Source organism: Brienomyrus brachyistius, chromosome 1 (assembly GCF_023856365.1).
Source record: "Brienomyrus brachyistius isolate T26 chromosome 1, BBRACH_0.4, whole genome shotgun sequence".
Lineage (NCBI taxonomy): Eukaryota > Metazoa > Chordata > Actinopteri > Osteoglossiformes > Mormyridae > Brienomyrus > Brienomyrus brachyistius.
In genome coordinates, this window is record NC_064533.1 from 44,176,009 (window position 1) to 44,193,675 (window position 17,667).

General features: G+C 49.1%; 1 protein-coding gene across 4 annotated transcripts in view; it reads left to right on the forward strand.

Moving 5' to 3' along the window:
• The first annotated feature begins 675 nt into the window (after window positions 1–675).
• The window catches only part of gjc1 (gap junction protein gamma 1), a 28,275-nt gene continuing 11,283 nt past the window's right edge, over window positions 676–17,667 (forward strand). The window contains exon 1 of one of the 4 annotated variants that reach the window (XM_049029412.1): window positions 676–1,424. The gene's annotated coding sequence lies outside the window, so the exon portion shown is untranslated. Of the gene's footprint in view, window positions 1,425–2,616; window positions 2,660–15,806; window positions 16,012–17,667 lie in introns of those variants that run through there. The other 3 variants (XM_049029404.1, XM_049029431.1, XM_049029421.1) reach the window with 3 other exon arrangements.

A 17,667-nucleotide genomic window follows, 5' to 3' on the forward strand; every position in this document is an offset into this window, starting at 1 on the left:
TTTTCCACTTAGAGACGGCTGGGTAATTTACTGGAGTAGCCTGCATTAAGTACATGCTGAAAGAATTTCCCCTTGTGAAACTTAACCTGCCATCTTAAAAGTTCAAAACGATATTTATATGGACTGAGAATGTACACAAGCCCCATAGATCTGCAGCTTTAGCGGCTGGCCAGGAAACTGAATTTGGAATCGACAATTTATAAAATCATCGTTTCAACTTTTAAATATATTCCTGCTATTATTCGGATTGTTTACCAGTAACATGTATAAAAACTATCTAAAATGAACGAACCGGCTTCCAATGGCTTACAAAGCACCAGGTCTTTGTGATTCACACCGTCTCCCCTGACCTTAATTTTTCAAAGAATAATAGGGTCTGACTGCAAAGAAATTACGCTGATTCGGCACTTTCTTTGTTAATAAGTCTCGTGAATTCCTTTTGTACTTTTTTTTTTTTTTTTTTTACAGTGCGTCAATTGCTAAAAATATCTCTAGGCTTGTTTGTTTTCACTGCAAATTTCACAATCACGGCGGTTCTAAGTTTTTTTTTCCCCCTTGCATTTAGAAATAGGCTGTGTATGTCCAGCTCGAATTGTAAAAGCAAAAACACAAGGTTTTCTTGGGCCGTTGCCTATGCATTTTCTCATTTTCTGACCCCTCTCGCAAGGCGTCCTGTCGGCGGGCTGAGTTCATTAACTCCTGCTGGATGTGGACAATGCTGACATTGACGGATGCGACCGGGCTGGACCGTCTTTTCTCGCCATCCTTCCCTCTGACACGAATCCCTTCACTTCAAAATAGCGTCGGTTCACAACACGTGTGTTTCCGAGACTGATCCCTTTAAAGAGGGGGGGGACTCAACAAAATCGGAGCAGCGACGAATAAACACGGACGAGGATTGAGCAACTTTATCCGATTTTCCCACTCCGTCTCCTGGCATGGAGAGTTTGCAAAGACGCACCGTAGAGACTCATAATGAGGATCCGATGCGAGGGACCGTTCAGATCATGCCGCAATACGACCGAGCTGAGTAACAAATGGATAGATGCAAACAAAAGGGGTGAACTGGCTCCTGAAGAAGAGAAACCCCGTGTCGGATTTTCCTTAGGAGTCCTGGGCAAGAAGCCGAAAACCAGTCACGACTGTCAGCTGGGTGTTAGTTTAATGGTAATGGACGCTGAAAATTATAGCATATTATTTGATTATAATCATCATCACCATCATTCACAAACGCCGGGGTCCAGGTCAGCGGAGTTTTCATGGCGTTAACCCCGGACTCGCTGGCTCCCGAAGCTGCGGTCTGCGTTGCCGTTTTCATACACATCCGAAGTGAATCCGAAATGAACAACTTCGGACCGCAGGAGAGGCGGCGGCCGGGCAATTAGAGCCCAGAAAGCTGGGCGAAAAGTACGGGCTCGCCGACGGTAACGATCGTTTTCCGTCATCTTTTCATTCCGCATGTGTTTCCTACCAAACATGCGATCTTCTTAAAAAGTCCTGGGTGGACATCTTGAGGCTATAGCGACTATAGGAAGACAACGTAAGAGCTTAGTCTGCTAGATTGCGTTTGACACTCGCGTCCGATGCAGAGTTTTTATAAGGCAAACCGAAACTCTCCGCTGCTTGACTGTATAATGAGAAATTCTGTTTATCAAAATGCTATATATATATTGAAATGCGAATGTGCTTCGGATCCTTTTCTGTCTGACTGCATGTTAATGAGCAGCGATTGTTTAAGTGGCTGTTGGATTTAGTAGCGCACTGGAAACGCTGAACTGCAATGGCAAGTTTAGTTTTAGTGGCGGAAACCTCTCGCATAATGCTTTTTTTCTTTCTGTAACGCGGTTCCAGGTTCAGAATAAAACCAGTTATACACGAACCCATTTATACTTGGGTGGCGGCCACTTGCACAGCTTGAGTTAATGTGCTTCACGGTTATTATGGGTATTAATTCGTCGTGGTAATTCAGTTTACTGCTCATCCGCAATAAACACGAGCGTACAGGTTTTTAACGTGGTTATTTGATAGGACTATAACTCCAACTCCCCACTTTCCCGAATTTGTATTGGATGCGGCTGTATTTAATAACCGCAGTTCCGTCCACAGTGTAAAATCTTTGATTCATGTACAGTATAAAATCCATACCGTATTCATGTTGTTGGGGCGATAAGGTATTATGCATTTTTTTTGTTAAAGAATCTGCAGTGTTATTTGTTTAAAATGTGATTTTTATATGCATGCGAATATAATATAGTGTGCATTTGTACAAAATGTTGCATGCTGGTATGCATGTTAATATAAACAGTGTTTACGCATGGCGATTAAAAACGTTTAATTCCTCACATGGATTGTATTGCATTGTTGCATAGGATACAGTTTTCTCAGTGTACAAGCAGTGTAGTGTGTATGGCTGGCACCGTTATTGTAAGGGGGCGAGGCTGTGAGGTCCCCCCGCCCTTGCCACAGCAGCCACCGCTGGACTTTGTCAGAAAGTCTCTTTGTCTGCCTGTCTGGTGTGCGTGTGTGTGTGTGTGTGTGTGTGTGTGTGCGCGCGGTGGGGGTGGGGGGGGTTGTAAATTGTGGCATTAACTGCTTGCGCCAATTGCTAGATAGCGCCGCAAAATATTGAACGCCAGACTGAAAGGCTGCATGTCTCACGGTAACGATCACGAACAAAAACCTTAACATTCAGCTCTTTTTCTTAAATGGCTGTTCATAAGGTTTTGTACACGTCTTTATTAACCCCTCACACGCCGATTTGTGTTTTTAATACCAGCTGCTGATCATCGCAGTATCAATAGCTATTAGGAGGCGAAACAGTAAGATAATAGTAAATCACAGTGCAGATCTGTCGCAGTGAGACTTGACAGTGAAATGAAACACGGGCTTCACCGCAGGTGTGAGTGACTTAGCTGGAACAAGGCATTAAGTCAATGATATTTTGCAGGAATTATTAACTTCGTCCCAGCAGACAATGTAAGGCAGCGTGCTTATTGGATCTTTAATGTGCGCCCTTTCTCGTCTGTGCCGAGGTACTGATGCTTGCTGTTCCCCCGTTGATTTCCTTCTCTTTTTTCTCTCTTAGCGTTTTCATTTAGGCTTAATTAATCTTCCGTTAGCTGCGGGGATCCGGCTGTTAGGACGGAAGGGTGCGCTCTTTCCAGTCTTGATGTTGCCTTTCTTGGTGGCCATGCTTGCTCCCTCAAGACAGAAGAGGGGGTGGTGAATCGGGTGCTGAGTGGGTGGGGGAGTCGGGATAGGGAGTTGGGGGGGGGGGGGGGGCAATGAATTGGCCCTCCGCCTTGGCACTGAGAGTGATGAGGAGCGGATTTAGTGGGGCAGCGGGCCGCAGACACTCTGTCAGATTTGAAAGTGCAAGGCTTTGATTATTGATCACCTCTCGTTCTATAAGGGTTGGCTGCGATCGGGGTCTTCTAATCACCTGGAAAGCCTGTCATCTTCCTAACCCATTACCCAGTTATAAATAGTGCAGACTGCGTATTTTGCACAGACCTGACATTTGCAATAATTGATTTTTTTGTCATTGTTAGGTGTAAGAGAGTCCTGAAAAATGGTGTTGTGTGTGTGTGTGTGTGTGTGTGTGTGTGTGTGTGTGTGTGTGATACAACGGAGAAGGAACTCTGAGATTCAGTGGGGTTTTCTTCCGTATATGAGTCCAGTTTGGTGCTGTGTACTGGTCTAAGTCTTGGAGTTGGGGCCACGAATTGGGTGGAAACTACTTGACTGGCCATTTTGCTATGGCTGAGTTCCAAACGACGCTGTGCAGTAAGCAGCCGTCTTGAATTAAGGCTGCATTTATTGCCTGCTGATGATGAGGGTCATTACGAGGTTGAAGCTGGGTGAAGGAGACGTCTGCCGTCAATGAGGAGGTGGGGGGGGGGGGGGAGTGATGGAATTTAGGTCATGTAGTAACTGTGGGATGAATTTTGTCGTGTTTTGACCGTGTGTCCTTTAAGTGAGCCTGTGCATGCGTGTGTGTGTGTGTGTGTGTGTGTGTGTGTGTGTGTGTGTGTGTGTGTGTGTGTGTGTGTCTGTCTCTCTGTGTACATGCAGTCCCATTTAAAATGAGCATAAGCTATTGCTGACCTCAACGGTATAATGCCTGCATTCCCCACACAATATAAAAAGAAAAAAGCCAGTCTGATCCAAATATACGGCAGGACGCTGAGGTCAGGCTTCCTTTTTTAGAAAAAATCGGTAGCTTACAGTCTATTTTTTCCCCTGCTTGGTTTAGGAGAATCTGTCAGGCTTTGACTGTTAATTTGCATAACTCTATCAGCAAATGGAGTAAAACACCTACTTACCAAGTCCCCTCATCTGTTAAAAATATATATATATATAAAAATATATATATTTTTTAAATTCAGAATTTCTGATAGCCTTGTGGGGAATTATCCACTCTCTTCAGGGAGCTCGCCTGGGCTGTCTCAGCCGTCGTGAAACCTGCTGAATTCCATTAATCTTTCTTCTCGGGCTGCGCGTGAGAATGAGGTGTGGGCTTGGCTGGCGGCGTCTGTGAGAGCGGAAAATCTGCAGCGTCCTGTGAGAGCGGACGCTGCTTTCATCAAGTCCCTAAAACTGCCTGTTATTCCTTCCTTCCTGCTAGACGCCGTAAGAAAAGGCGAGACGTCGGGCCAGAAGCCGGCCGTTGTTGGTCGCGTTTGTTTGCCAGTTCTCCCTCGTTTGTTTGCCAGTTCTCCCTCGTTTGTTTGTCAGGAGTCGATTGACATCAGTTTGGATGTTTTCTTCTTTTTTCTTTTTAGCAATTCAGGTTAGCTTCCCTGCTCAAAGGTGTCACACAGCAGGTGTTGGACCTCATTATTTCATCCCCATGGACCGTCTAGATCCATCAACGCGGGTTAGAAGTGCCCTCGCATGTGTATTTATTGAAACAGACGAAGTACACTTGATATAGAGCTAGTAATGGTATACTAAGCATCTTCTGTGACATCAGAGACCACGTGACTGCAGACCGCAGGTCAGATGGGTGTCCTTGTTTCCGCAAGAGCTCCCAGAAGGTGTCAGCTGTTGGCATTTCGGTAAACGGTGGCTCTGCAGTCGGGTTCCGGAATGTGTCGGAATAGTAGTGGAGAAGCAGGATTTCACGGCAGGATGGGGTCCCTTTGTCATGGCTGGTGGTCATTACTTTGGCTGAGGATTGCGAATGGGGGGGGGTCGCTGTAGTCAGGTCACGGAGGTATCGGTCAGAAGGCCTCACTGTGGATCCTCTTAAGTACCGTTAGAGGGATGTGAGAGGTCATGCGGCCGAGGTCGAGGAGCACCAGCTAGTAGGCGGAGAGGGCGGCCATTAGTGTGGGCACGGGAGAAGGGCTAGGGGTCCGGAATGTTCTGGAATCGAGGGAGAAGTCCTGTTTCTTCCAACGTAAATATCCGAAGGGATCCAATTAGGTTAAATTCAATAAGGTCGACAATGCCTCTTCCAAATGCTGGAAGGACATACTGGGGGTGGGGCGGAGAATGTCCTCCTCTGGTTTAGAAGATGCAGAAGGTACTGATTCTGGGGGGGTAAAACGGCAAGGAAAAAAAACACAGCTCTGCTGGTGTGTTAATGTCCTTTCCACACACACTGAAGCTGGGGGAAACCAGAAGGATATACGAGTTAAAGGCAACGCAACGTCTTTTTACATTTTTGCGTTTGCACGGTTTACATTGTGTGTGTGTGTTTTAGCTTGTTTTAGCAATTGGCTGATTTTTAATATGGGGATCAGATCACTTTGGTTTGAGCCGGCACTGCCGATCGTCTAAGGTCTCTTTCTCTAATACGTTACGAAAATTCAGCAGTTCATCGGGCTTATTTGATTAGCAATTTTCACTGTGTTCCTCTCCTCTCTTTTTAACCCCGTAACTGCCGATTTTAGGTGGCCAGGGCTCCAGCCACATGTGCCATCACCCCATGGCGGAACATGAGTGTCGTGGCGGGGCAAGGCGGGAAGAGGTGGGGCTAAAGTCGAGGAACGTGTGCTGTGCGAAAAGGCTTTTCACGCTTGGTGAGCAGATTGACCCCACTCCAGGCAAGCGTGGAAAAATTCTCTACTGCTGCTCAAGTCGGCACGGTTGTCTGGGAGCAAATGGGAGGGGAATCGTGCAGCTCCATGGATTTGTAGCCATAATGCGTGCGTTCTGCTTTGCGATATTGCAGAAATTCCCTATAGTTTGTGCCCACAACAGAAACAAGAGGTTTAACGTTTCGTGATCCCACTCTACTAGATCAGGTTGTTTACTTGTTGGAAGACATTGAGCTCATCTTAATCAAATCTAGAACATTCCTCTTTAATAGAATCACATACTGAGTAAACGGTTTCCCACAACGGCCCAGGCATAGCCCCTGTCGATGCCATGCTGACACGCTCTCTCAGAGGGGAGTGTCACTGGAGGTCAGACCCTTGGGATCCCCTGTTGACATTTCAGTAGATCAGTGTTTTCCAACCCGGTCCCCAGGGACCCTCTGATGGTGCTCATTCTTGTTCTTCCCCAGCTACTTACAGGACAGTTCTGTTCACGTTTTTGCTCCCTCTCAGCTCCCTGCCAGACAGTTCACGTTTTTGCTCCCTCCCAGCTCCCTGCCAGACAGTTCACGTTTTTGCTCCCTCCCAGCTCCCTGCCAGACAGTTCACGTTTTTGCTCCCTCCCAGCTCCCTGCCAGACAGTTCACGTTTTTGTGGGAAGGATCAAAAACATGCACTGTCTGCAGGTCCCCGTGCACTGCACTGGGAAACACTGTAACAGACCCACACGACCCACCGGAGATTCCATGGGCGTCTCCTACTTCACACGTTGTGTTCGGGGCCCTATGGTAGTCGGCGCGAATCCCCCTCGGCCGCGTAGAGAAGCTTTGGACTAGGCGGGAGCACCTGAGGTGAGGACATATCATAAAAACTTACACACACTCCTCAGTGGCACGTGCAGAACAGCGATCGATGTGGCTTATGAGGCGTGATGATCACGTATAAGATACAGTGTCTTATAGGAGACCTCATGTGTCCCCCGGGGCTCGTAAGCCCTGTTAGATCACAGAAATGTCGGATGATGCGCTACAATTACAGTACAAGAGAGCCGTAGGATAGTGTATCCCAGTCCGCTCCTTGGGCACCCACAGCCATTTTTGCTTCCTCCCAGCTGGATTGGGAGACACTGCTGTAGGGAATATATCACTGGATCCAAAATATAAGTGTACTGAGGACCGTGAGGAATTTTTGTGGGTGCATCTTTGTCGTCTTTGTTTCTCTCCCCCCCCCGTACATCAGGGGTTGGTGTCTGACAGCTGTGTGTTACTGGGAAGTGTGGCAGAGTGATTGGCGGTCCAGTCCCATGTACTCAGGGCTGTATCAAACAGTGTGGGGGGGGGTTTGGGGTGGCGTGTGCCTTCCAATACTTAATTTGGCTCCATCCCTCCCTATAAATAGACCTTCACACTTTAATTATTAAAACGCCACCCCCTGCCCCCAATGTCAAACGCTTTGCTGTGGCCCTACATGGACCCCCACTAGTTAACCCTGGTGAATGTCACGCTTCCTGTAATGCGCAGGTACGGTGGAGATATTTGACCTTCACTTTCTCATCTTAGCCACACGAATGAAAGTGATCGTTATTCCCGCTCAGAATCTACAAACGCCCCACTTGCCTGTTCAGGTTTCCGACTATTCCATGGTACTTTTCCCTGCATTAAATTTTGTATAGGCATCCTCCGACAGCAGGGGAAATCATGGCTGCCGCTCTGTGTCCCCGCTGCGACGTTTTGTCGCCATATGCCGGCTTTGACTTCCATGGCTCCCGCGGCTTAGCGATAAATGGCTTCTTCCCAGGTCCAGAACTTCAAGCCCGTCGCGCGGCACGTATCTGGGATTCGGCCGGCGTGCTGGACGGGCGGCCTTGCCGGCAGCCTCCCAAGGGCCATGCACGGCTGATGAAACGACTTGAGATGTGCTTAAAAAAAAAAAGGCCGCAATACTTTCTGCGCCTTAACAGGGGTCCGCTATCTCGGCCTGTCCCCAACCACACAGGACTACCGGTCTCTCTGCCGGACTGCTTTGATTTCAGATCCCCATTTTTTTAACTTTAAGGATCTAAGAACTGGGGTGTCATGTGCCTCAGTGGGTTTAGGAGACTTTTTTTTTTTTTTTTGCGTTTGTAATCAGAAGGTCGCTGGTTCAAATCCCAGGGATGCCAGTGTGGTTTTACTGTTGGACCCTTCATATTTAACTTCAGTTATTCCAGGGACTGTTGGACCTTGTTCAGAAGTGAACATTGCTTTGGATAAAAGTGTCTGTTTAAAATAAATAAATAAATAATAAAAAGTGTGTGTGTGTGTGTGTGTGTGTGTGTGTGTGTGTGTGTGTGTGTGTGAATACCGGTAAATTTGGTTAGTGTATACCACACGTACCACTTTGGTCTCGACCCCAAATGTGCCAATTGCGTTTTCTCTGTGTGAAACTGCGGTGTGTGAATCCAGCCAAGCTTAGACACTCGATGCCTGCAGCGTACCGTAGTATTATCTTCCAACGTCACTTGAAATTTGTTTTTGTATCTCCCCTGGGGCAACCTGTAGACCTTTCTGTGCGGTTGAGTTCTGTTGGCCGGCTGGGCTGAAATGGCCTCTTTCTGGCTGCCGAGATCATGGGTCTCTCCTTCCTCTCTGGTCTTTGCGCGTCCTCGGTCGGTCAGAGCGCAATCTGTCAGTGTCAGCGGGTACGCGGGCGTTTTTGAAGGGCGGGGCAGCGTTAGCCTTTATTCAGCAGACTGGTTCGTCCAAAGGGGCGTACGAGTGAGAGAATGCACTGCGAGCGTTACAGCTTCCCCCAGTGCTTTCTGAATTTCATAACCCCCACTCCCGTCGCCTGTCTCTGCCAGCCGCCCCCCACCCGCCCGCCGTCGTCGTGGGGACCGGCGGACAGCAGGCTCTTTCATCCTTCATCGGCTCTGCGCGGCCCGGCAGCTGGGCAGTGACCCATCAATCCCGCCGCCAGTCGCTGTGCAGGAGCCCAGCTGGCACTTACCCCCCCCACGCCGCCCCCCCCCCCCCCCCCCCCCCATCCCTGGCCACCGCCGACAGTCAATAAAATGGATCAATAGCAGGCTGGCCGGTGGGACACTCGCTCCTTTTAATTGCCGAGTCCCTGACACCAGAACATTATAAGTTCTCCCTCTGCTTTCCCGGTCTGGCTTTATAATTAGGGACAGATCCGGGCCTCTTCTCGTCCGTAACAGCTTCCTAGGGAGAGGCCAGCCGCTTAAACACGTCACGCTTCCCCGTAATTTGCCGAGAAGAAGCGGTGAAGGTGTCTCCTGCCTCTTGGTCTTCTGACGCGTGTTCCCTCCACCCCCCCCGCTTAAGCTCCGCCCAATTTGGGAGGAAGTCTCAGATGGTATTCCGCTTCTGATCGAAATGGAACGGCATCTTGACAGTGGAGGGGAATTCCTCCCCATCCTGTTCGGACTCTCGAGCCCCTGCCCAGTTTCATCCTCGCCCCTTGTGATGTCCTACATTCTGTGTCCTTCATGGCGGGGCGGGGGGGGGGGGGGGGCTTCAATAGAACTAGAAAACAGACCAACACCGTCACTCTCTCTTCTCCTCCAGTTTCTCTCCTGGCTGGTGGCACCCGCACAGAGATTAATACACAGGCGGCCGGAGGTGTGAACCCTTGGGCTGGGAATTGTGGCCTCTTTGGCTCGGGAGGGAGCGGATTGCTGCAGGCCTGGGCCCCAGGGTTCGCTCAAGCTGGTCTTCAATGGATGGTCTGGATGGTCTTACTGCCAGAAGATACACCCTTGAGTCCCGTACTGAGGTCCACCAGCAATAGCCTGTAAGTCGTAGCTCAGGCTTCAGATAGATCAGCCTCTGTGGTGTGACTCATAGCCTTAAATGGGGGGGGGACGCTCTTCACCTGTCGTGGCTGTCCCTGCCCTATCCCATCATGCCCCACACTGTTGATCAGTGGTCAAGAGGAACCCCCCCCCCCCCCACCCAAAAGCTGTTCATCCCCTCGTTACACTCATTTACAGTACAAATTTCGGTTGAGATGGTGCTTTTTCAGGCGTGACGGGGGATGATTTGCCTTCAGAACAGCAGGATGGAGGGGGGGGGTTGATTCCTGTAAAAGTTCAGTTGAGGTCACAGACCTTGTAGGGAGATGGTGCTGAATCTCTTCCTGTTCCAGAAGGAGATGAAAATAAGAAGCTTTCTACTCTCTTTGGTGTTGACTAAGGGTCAAGTGATGAACAGCAGGCCGTTTTTCCTTTAAAGGATGTTCACAGCGTTGTGTGGACGGGGGCCGGTGTGGAACACATGGGCATGAGTGGAGGCAGCAGGAAGCTTCTAGAAAGACCAGGTCTGGGAGGACCAGCTCAAGGTTGATTTTTTGCAAATCTTTCACCAAAAGGCTTTCTTAAGCTTGAAGAACCGGTCAAGATTAAGGCTAAAAAAAATCATTCCAAATGTTCCTTTTTCGGCCAGTTGCTACCGGTGACTCTCGACAGGCTAAGGACCTGTAAGGGTCTCTGGTTACTAAGAAATTCATTAATGAGGGGCCAGTCAAGTAACAGATTCGATTTAAAAGACTATTCCAAACGTTGAATCTATATACAAAATGGGAGGCATTTTTTTGCGTTTGCTGTGTTTCTGCAGCGTAACGACGAATGGTCTCTCTTTAACGGTGGGAGGGCCGGGTGTTTTGTGTGGCCATCCAGTGAAGGGAAATTTCTCAGCCTCTCCTCTTATTTTCCATCACTGCAGGGAATGAACTCTTCTATTACCATAATTAATCTTCATAAAAGTGCAGCAGTAGATACCAGAAATCGCGCAGAAATCCGCCGAAAATCAAACTGTCCCCTCAGATTTTTGCAAATTGCCGCATCGGGCCCTTTGTCCCAATTACCCGCCTGGGATTTTCTCAGTGGATTAAAATGTACTTTAACTAAGGATCTCTGTCAAAAAATATATATATTTCTTCCTTTTTTTGCTTACATAAGCATTTTGTCTTGGCGCTTAATTTTTTTTTATTTATTTTTTTACGCTGCTTCACCTGAGCAGCAAAAACGCCAAACGCAGAATGCCAGGTCGCTGAAGAAATACATTTAAAAAGAGGCGTAAACTGAGAACGCTGGCATCTAGTGTCACCATCACCTTCCCCACGTTGCGCCCATATATGGTATTTTGACGGAATTCTCAAAAGCAACGCTATTTTGGGCGTCATGAAATCTCCCCAATTAATATGATTAAATTCACCAAATGGGGATGAAATCCATCAGCAGATTGTATGATGTTGGGCATTTGACGTTCTCGTGATATTAGTGAATTTCATTACCGGGATTTTTTCCTACACGTTACCTTAACGGCACCCCAGCCTATCGTGCTCGCGTGTGTAAACGCATGTGGAAGATGTTAGCCCTCCATGTGGTTATTTTTGTGTGTCTGTGTGTTTTTTTTTAAATAAGAAATAGAAATGGAATTCCATCCAGGATGTTCCTGCCCCCCCCCCCCCCCCCCAAGGCACTTGTAACCCTGTACCGGATAAACAGTTACAGAAGGCGGCTGGGTTTATTACAGTTACGAGCTCAACTAACCCGCTCTCAAAAAATAACGTTTAAGAAAATTAGTTGTAAAGTCCTGGGGTGTAAAAAAGAAGCACAGTTCTTATTAATTATTAAATAATCCAGATAAAAGCAGATTAAACATACATAAATGTAATATTGTGCAATCTAATAGTCGTGAGACCTTTCTGTTGCTTTGAGGCGATCGATTAAATGCCTGGGGTGAATTCTCTTGCAGTAGGTTGTTTGAAATGAAAGTAATCTTGCATGAATAGCTCTAAGCATTTGTGTTTGTTACACGTACAGATCCCGGTGTCAGATTAATGCGAGAAAGGGAGTGAAACTCAGGCTCAGATCTCTGAGCGGGAGAATTGAAACAATCTCATTTATATTTGTCTCGGGGAGGGAGGGGGGGATGGGATTTTTTGCTCTCAGAAATTCAGAGCCTCGTCCACCGCTGCTTTGGACACGCAGTCCCATCATTTCACCGTGTGTCGGCTGTCAGCAGGGGTTTCTCTGATGGGGGGGCTGGTTTCCCCGAGATTGACGTGCTTGGGAAGATAATGAAAGAGCAAGGTATGGGTGGGGCAGAGGGGCAGCACACTCGAGGCCTCATTTGTGCACACAAGCCTGCTTCTGGAATGGAGCTCGATTGTGTGCGATCAATGGCGGTCCTGTGGGAGAGGAGCAAGGGGTGTGTGTGCGTGTGTGTGTGTGTGTGTGTGTGCGTATGAGCATGTATGTGTGTGCGTGTGTGTGTGTGTGCGCGTATATGCGCGTGCGTGTGCGCATATGTGCGTGTGTGTGTGCACGTATATGCGTGTGTGTGTGCGTGCCGGGGGCAAACTGAAGCACGTTCCACACCAGCAGTTCACTCAGCTGTAATTATCTGTTTTGCCGTTTAACTTCATGCAAAGCTTTTGTTGCAGGGCTTAATTGACATTTCGTCAATGTTGGTCGTCGCTGTGCAGTGAAATGGGGGGGGATGGTCAGATTTGCCCGGGGAGGGGGGGGGGGGGGTCTTTGAAATCTGCTCCACATTATATTCTTAAATGATGCTTTATTTGCCATCTTCAGACACCACATAAAGGTAGATTGGAATGATTGTTCTCTCATATCCCATCATGCTCTGCTTTGAGACACACACAGACCTGTACGCATGTCTTTGTGGGGACCATCCATTCATTTCTAAGGGCAAAACCTTAATTCCAGCAATGACAACCCGAACCCCTACCCAGTCCTAACCTTAACCATAAGTAACTGAACAAAATGCAAGGCTTTTGGCATTTTCAGTTTTTTGATTGCAGTCATAGATTTTCAAAAAATTGAGTTTCCCCTTGGGGGGACCAAAAAAATGGTACCCACAACGTAAGAACAATAAATGTCCCCACAATGTAATGTGTATCTGACCCACTCGCATACACAAAAATGTACACAGCTGAGAGTGAAGCTTGGGGTCTGAGCCCAGCTTAGACCATTTGTCTGGCACCGCCGGAGCTTTCCTGGAGGTTAAGGGCTTTGTGACTATTCTGCCGAGGACAGGGGCTCGAACCCACAACCTACTGATTGCAGGCATAGAGGGCTAAATCACTCAGCCGCATGCTGCCTCCTGTGTTTTATTCTAAGCTTTGGAGAGCTGGTATTTCTAAATACTGGGTTACTAGTTCACTGATTGGTCAGGAATAGCAACGCCACAGATATCGCTGGCCTCCCGCTCGGCACACTGGCACGCATCATCGTTCGTCCTGCACCGTGCTGTTCGTGAACAGCATTGCCCTTTCGGCACCGAGCGGCCGCAGCGCTTAGCGACGTGGGGATGTTCCATTCCGCCGGTCGCCGGGGGGACGCTTCGCAGGAGCTTAGCGCCACACGGCGACCACGATCCGCGGAAATGGATCGTGAAAATTTACGCTTATTTATCATATGCGGTAACCAGTCAGTTCCACTATGCACTGAACGTCTTACTCTACATGTATGCTAAAGGCAAATTAACACGTGACACAAAAAGAAACCGTGAGACTATTTGATTTCCAGAGATTCACGTTAAACGATAAGGACTTCGGAACGGGCTGCTGAACACTGTCGATGTAATTACTGCACTCATCCAGTCAAATTATCCATCTTTTTCAAGGGTAAACTGGAATTGATGTTAAAGCTGGATCAATGGTGAGGTAACAAGACTAAGGCTAATGTTGTATTAGCGGTTCACCCATAAGAGGAGGATGGTGAAGCATGCAGAGAGCCTCCCATATCACCCCCCCCCCCCCCCCCCAGACCGCCCTCTGGGGTCCCCAGAGCCCCTGAAATACTCGGGCACTGCGGTTATCCCACCTCGCCAGATGGTTTGCTTTTGGGCGGCAATCTGAACGTCACGGGTCTCCTTCCGTGGATCTAATTCAATTAAATTCATTCATGATGGTCGAACGAGGCATCAAACACCTCCACGATGGAGAAGGATAACGGTGAAGGGAAGGGAAAACCTTCACAAGGCTGTTGGGTGGAGCTATGAGCAGCGCGGTCACCCTGGCTGGAAGATCTTCTGGCCTGTGGTCAACTCAGTTGAGGATCTTCAGGCCAGTAGGAGCCAGGGTCACCTTTACTGGAGGGTTGTTAGGCCGGTGGCCACTGCGGTCACCTTCGTTGGAAGTTAATTGTGTCTGTGTCTGCGCCGGTCACCTTGAGTGGGCGGTGATCAAGCCCGTACCCTTCCGGGCTCTTCCGGGACTCACGCCGCCTTTTTGCCCCTCGCACACGAAGATCCCGGCAGACCGTCCCCCACACCTACGGGGTTCAGGCAGCCTGCCACCTTCTGCAGTCTGTTTACAAGACCCTGGCCTCCCGATCTGAGTCGCGCTCCCATCTGGAAGATTGATGGCAGCTTTAAATTAGAAGTAGTTATGGGTTCAACAATGATTTAATTAGGCTCCACCTCCCCTACCACCCTTTCCACAAAGCGGGGGCATTTATGAGATTACATCCGCGCTCTCCACAGGATCTGAGGGAGATATTCTCTGCACCCTGGTACTGTCTCTGCCCCCCCCCCCCCCCCCCCAAATCACCCCCCGTTCCTGACTCCCCTTGGGGCAGTGATCACTGCACAGGGCTGCAGACACTGGGTTCAGAAAATGACTCTAAAATACATTTTTCATAGCGGCGACTCTGGACTCCGTGAAGTTTATTATTATTAATTTATTTCGTTCTCGTCGGAAAGCACAAGAGCGAGAAGCTAAATCTGCCCGCATGTCCGGACTCCTAAATGATCGTTATATGATTGAAACAAGAGGCAGTGGAATCATCAGTGTTGGAGCGAATTAAAAAACACGAACGTGCAACAATTCCTCAAATTCTTTATTCCCTGTAATAAAACCAGAATGAATCATAAGAATACAAAATGTTCTTATGCAAAGGGAGTATCTTATTTGCCCCTTGTGGCTGATGTATTGCATTTAATGATACCTTTTCGCAATTCCGCCGAGAGAGCCGATATCTTTTTGCTGTTCGCTCCTGTGGCTTGTCACGGGAAAATGTAAATCGAGAGTGTATAGGACTGTGCTGTTCATAATTTCATGAAACCTATATTGAATTTAAATGAGAATTATTCCCAGGGATTTTATGATTTATTTGTTTTTTTTTTTGCAGGCCTTCCGTCATTTCAGGCGATAATGTAGCGTTTGAAAGAGAGGGGAAAAGGTTAAAAATTTAAACAGTATCTATTATGGTGGAATGGTTAGCTCTTCCGTATGTCTAACAGCAGACCTGTGTCGTGTCAACCAATGATGAATTCGGGTCTCCAGTGCAATGCATGATGGTTACTGAGAGCTTGGGGTGAACCTCGGTCAGGATGGATGGGACGCGGAGGCAGCAGCAGGTCTGGGGCAGGGCTACCAGCTGACAGACGCGGCAACCCTTTTGTGCATCGCTGTCATTAAGGCTGCCCCCTTTCTGCAGACAGCTTAACTCTTGCCAGACGTCTGGGTGTGACGGGGGCTGTGGGGGGGGGGGGGTTCGCTGTGTATCCAAGCATGCGGTGTCAGGCCGCTCTCCTCCTGTAGAGACCATCCGGCCGTGACTGTATCGTTCACACTACAGTATCCCTGCTGTCCCCATGAAACCAGCACCCCTGCCCCCTCCTCCTGCCTTCCTGCTCTCCCCCTACCCCCAAAACGCTCCCGCCCCTAAAGGGGCCATGGAAAGCGCCCTCCCCGTCACATCCCTGACCCAGTTTTGAGAGATGTAAGAGAGGTAGCTTCCGAGCGTACACCCAACTCCGCCGGAGAGCCGGTTCCGGTCCGCGCATCCCGTGGCTGTTCGCGGCGTTCCGCCTGGCCCCCCGCGTGCTGGCTTTGGCGGTTAGGCAGCGACAGACGTTATTGTATGGAGCCGGCGGTGCCGAAAAGGCAGGGTCTCCCAGACAAAGGAGCAGCGGTCCCTCAGGGAGCGAATGTGAGTATAAGCCTTCTTATCCCGCCTAAAATCCACAGCCTAGTTGGCGACAGTAGGCGAGTTTTGTGAGCTTTGTGGTGCGTTTGAGTGATGTGTGTTTCTCCTGCATGGCACGCTTAGACTGCTTATGTTCTCCTGATGCTAGCTGCTGATGCTTTCATCCCCCCTGTCACCCTGCTTGTGCGTGCGAGAGTGTGTGGGCGCGCGCCTGTGTCCCGAGTACAGCAGTGACACGCTCCTTAAGCGATAGTTTCCCGGCCACTCTCTCTCACCCCCCAGAGCCCCTGCTTCTCCTTCGCTTCCTGTCTGGCGCCTCGGTTGTGGGGGCCAGCAAAGGGGACAAGCTGCCGGTTCCTTAGAAGGAGAGCCTCCACCACGGCCCCCACGATAAGCCCCTCCTCGCTCCGGGTGCTTTCCGTTTCCTAATCTGTCTGAAATCATTACTGGCATTTTTTATAGGAGTCCGGAGAGTCTGTACTGTAGTATTTATTCTACGCCATTAAGCGTAATGTATGGTGGGAGCCGAGAATACTCCAACCTGCTGACCTCTTTCTGCGCAGGTATGTCGTCGTCCCGGAGTCGGGGCGCCTCGAAAACAAAGAGCTGAAGTCGTGTTTATTCCCGTGCGCGTGTTTACGCTGGGCCGGGACGGAGGTGGCCAGGATTGGGAGATTCTTGGAAAAGGGAGAAGGAACTTGTACGGTGACGAACACGCTAAAGTTTTCGGTTGTGTGAATACTGTTATATGTCACTGTGGGTTGAATTCTAAAGGATTCTGTCCCTGTTGGAACAGAAAATTGCCCAGTGAGACATAAAGTCGGAGGTTTACAGATGGGGATCTGGGACTCCTGTCCCGAAACGAGGAGTCGTGTGCTGATGGTGACCATGACCAAGCGCAGTGAAATCCGTTAAGAAGCTTACAGTGGAGTCACGTCGCCTGCGGAGTCACCAACAGTGGTGCTTCAGTGCAATTTACGGGGCAACTTCTGGGTACAATTGGGCAACAGCTGTGGCGGCTTCCCTTTGAGGAGCGCGGCGATGGCTGGGCTGTCATGGGGTCCAATCCCTCTCTGACGCGTGTTCAAGAGCTGCCGTTGTGCTCAGCAATCCTTATGCGAACTTGTCCTTTGGTGTGGTGGGGAGGGGGTTGTGGGTGATGCTGTCTGAATGATGTAGGCTTTCTCCTTGGCTGTCGTCCCTCAGCCCTACTGGAGGGGGGGGATTCTGCCCCCTGGCAGTGAGTTTTAGGTCCCTGACAACTCAGCTCAGGGTTCACCTCGGCGTCCTGATGTAGCACACCCCCGCCGGCTGCTTGTGCGTGCACCACGATTACCCATTCAGGCATTAGTCATCCATGTTTTGGAGGAATGTTGAGTTCTACAGTAAGTACTGAAGCAGGCGGGTGGAATAGCTCTGGGATGAGGCTGAATCGGACCGGGCAGGACCGGCCCTGGGTCTTCTGAGGCCCTACACGAAATTCTGGCTAGTACCCCCCACCTCCCACCCCCTGGAGTAAGAGAAAACAACAAATTTGACAGTTAATTTACATTAAAATCATTTTAGTATCATGGGGTATCTGGTTACTAACTAGCTGGTTTGCATTTGAAAAGTAATGAAATATGAGAACTAGTGATAGGTATTTCTTCTGATTTTATT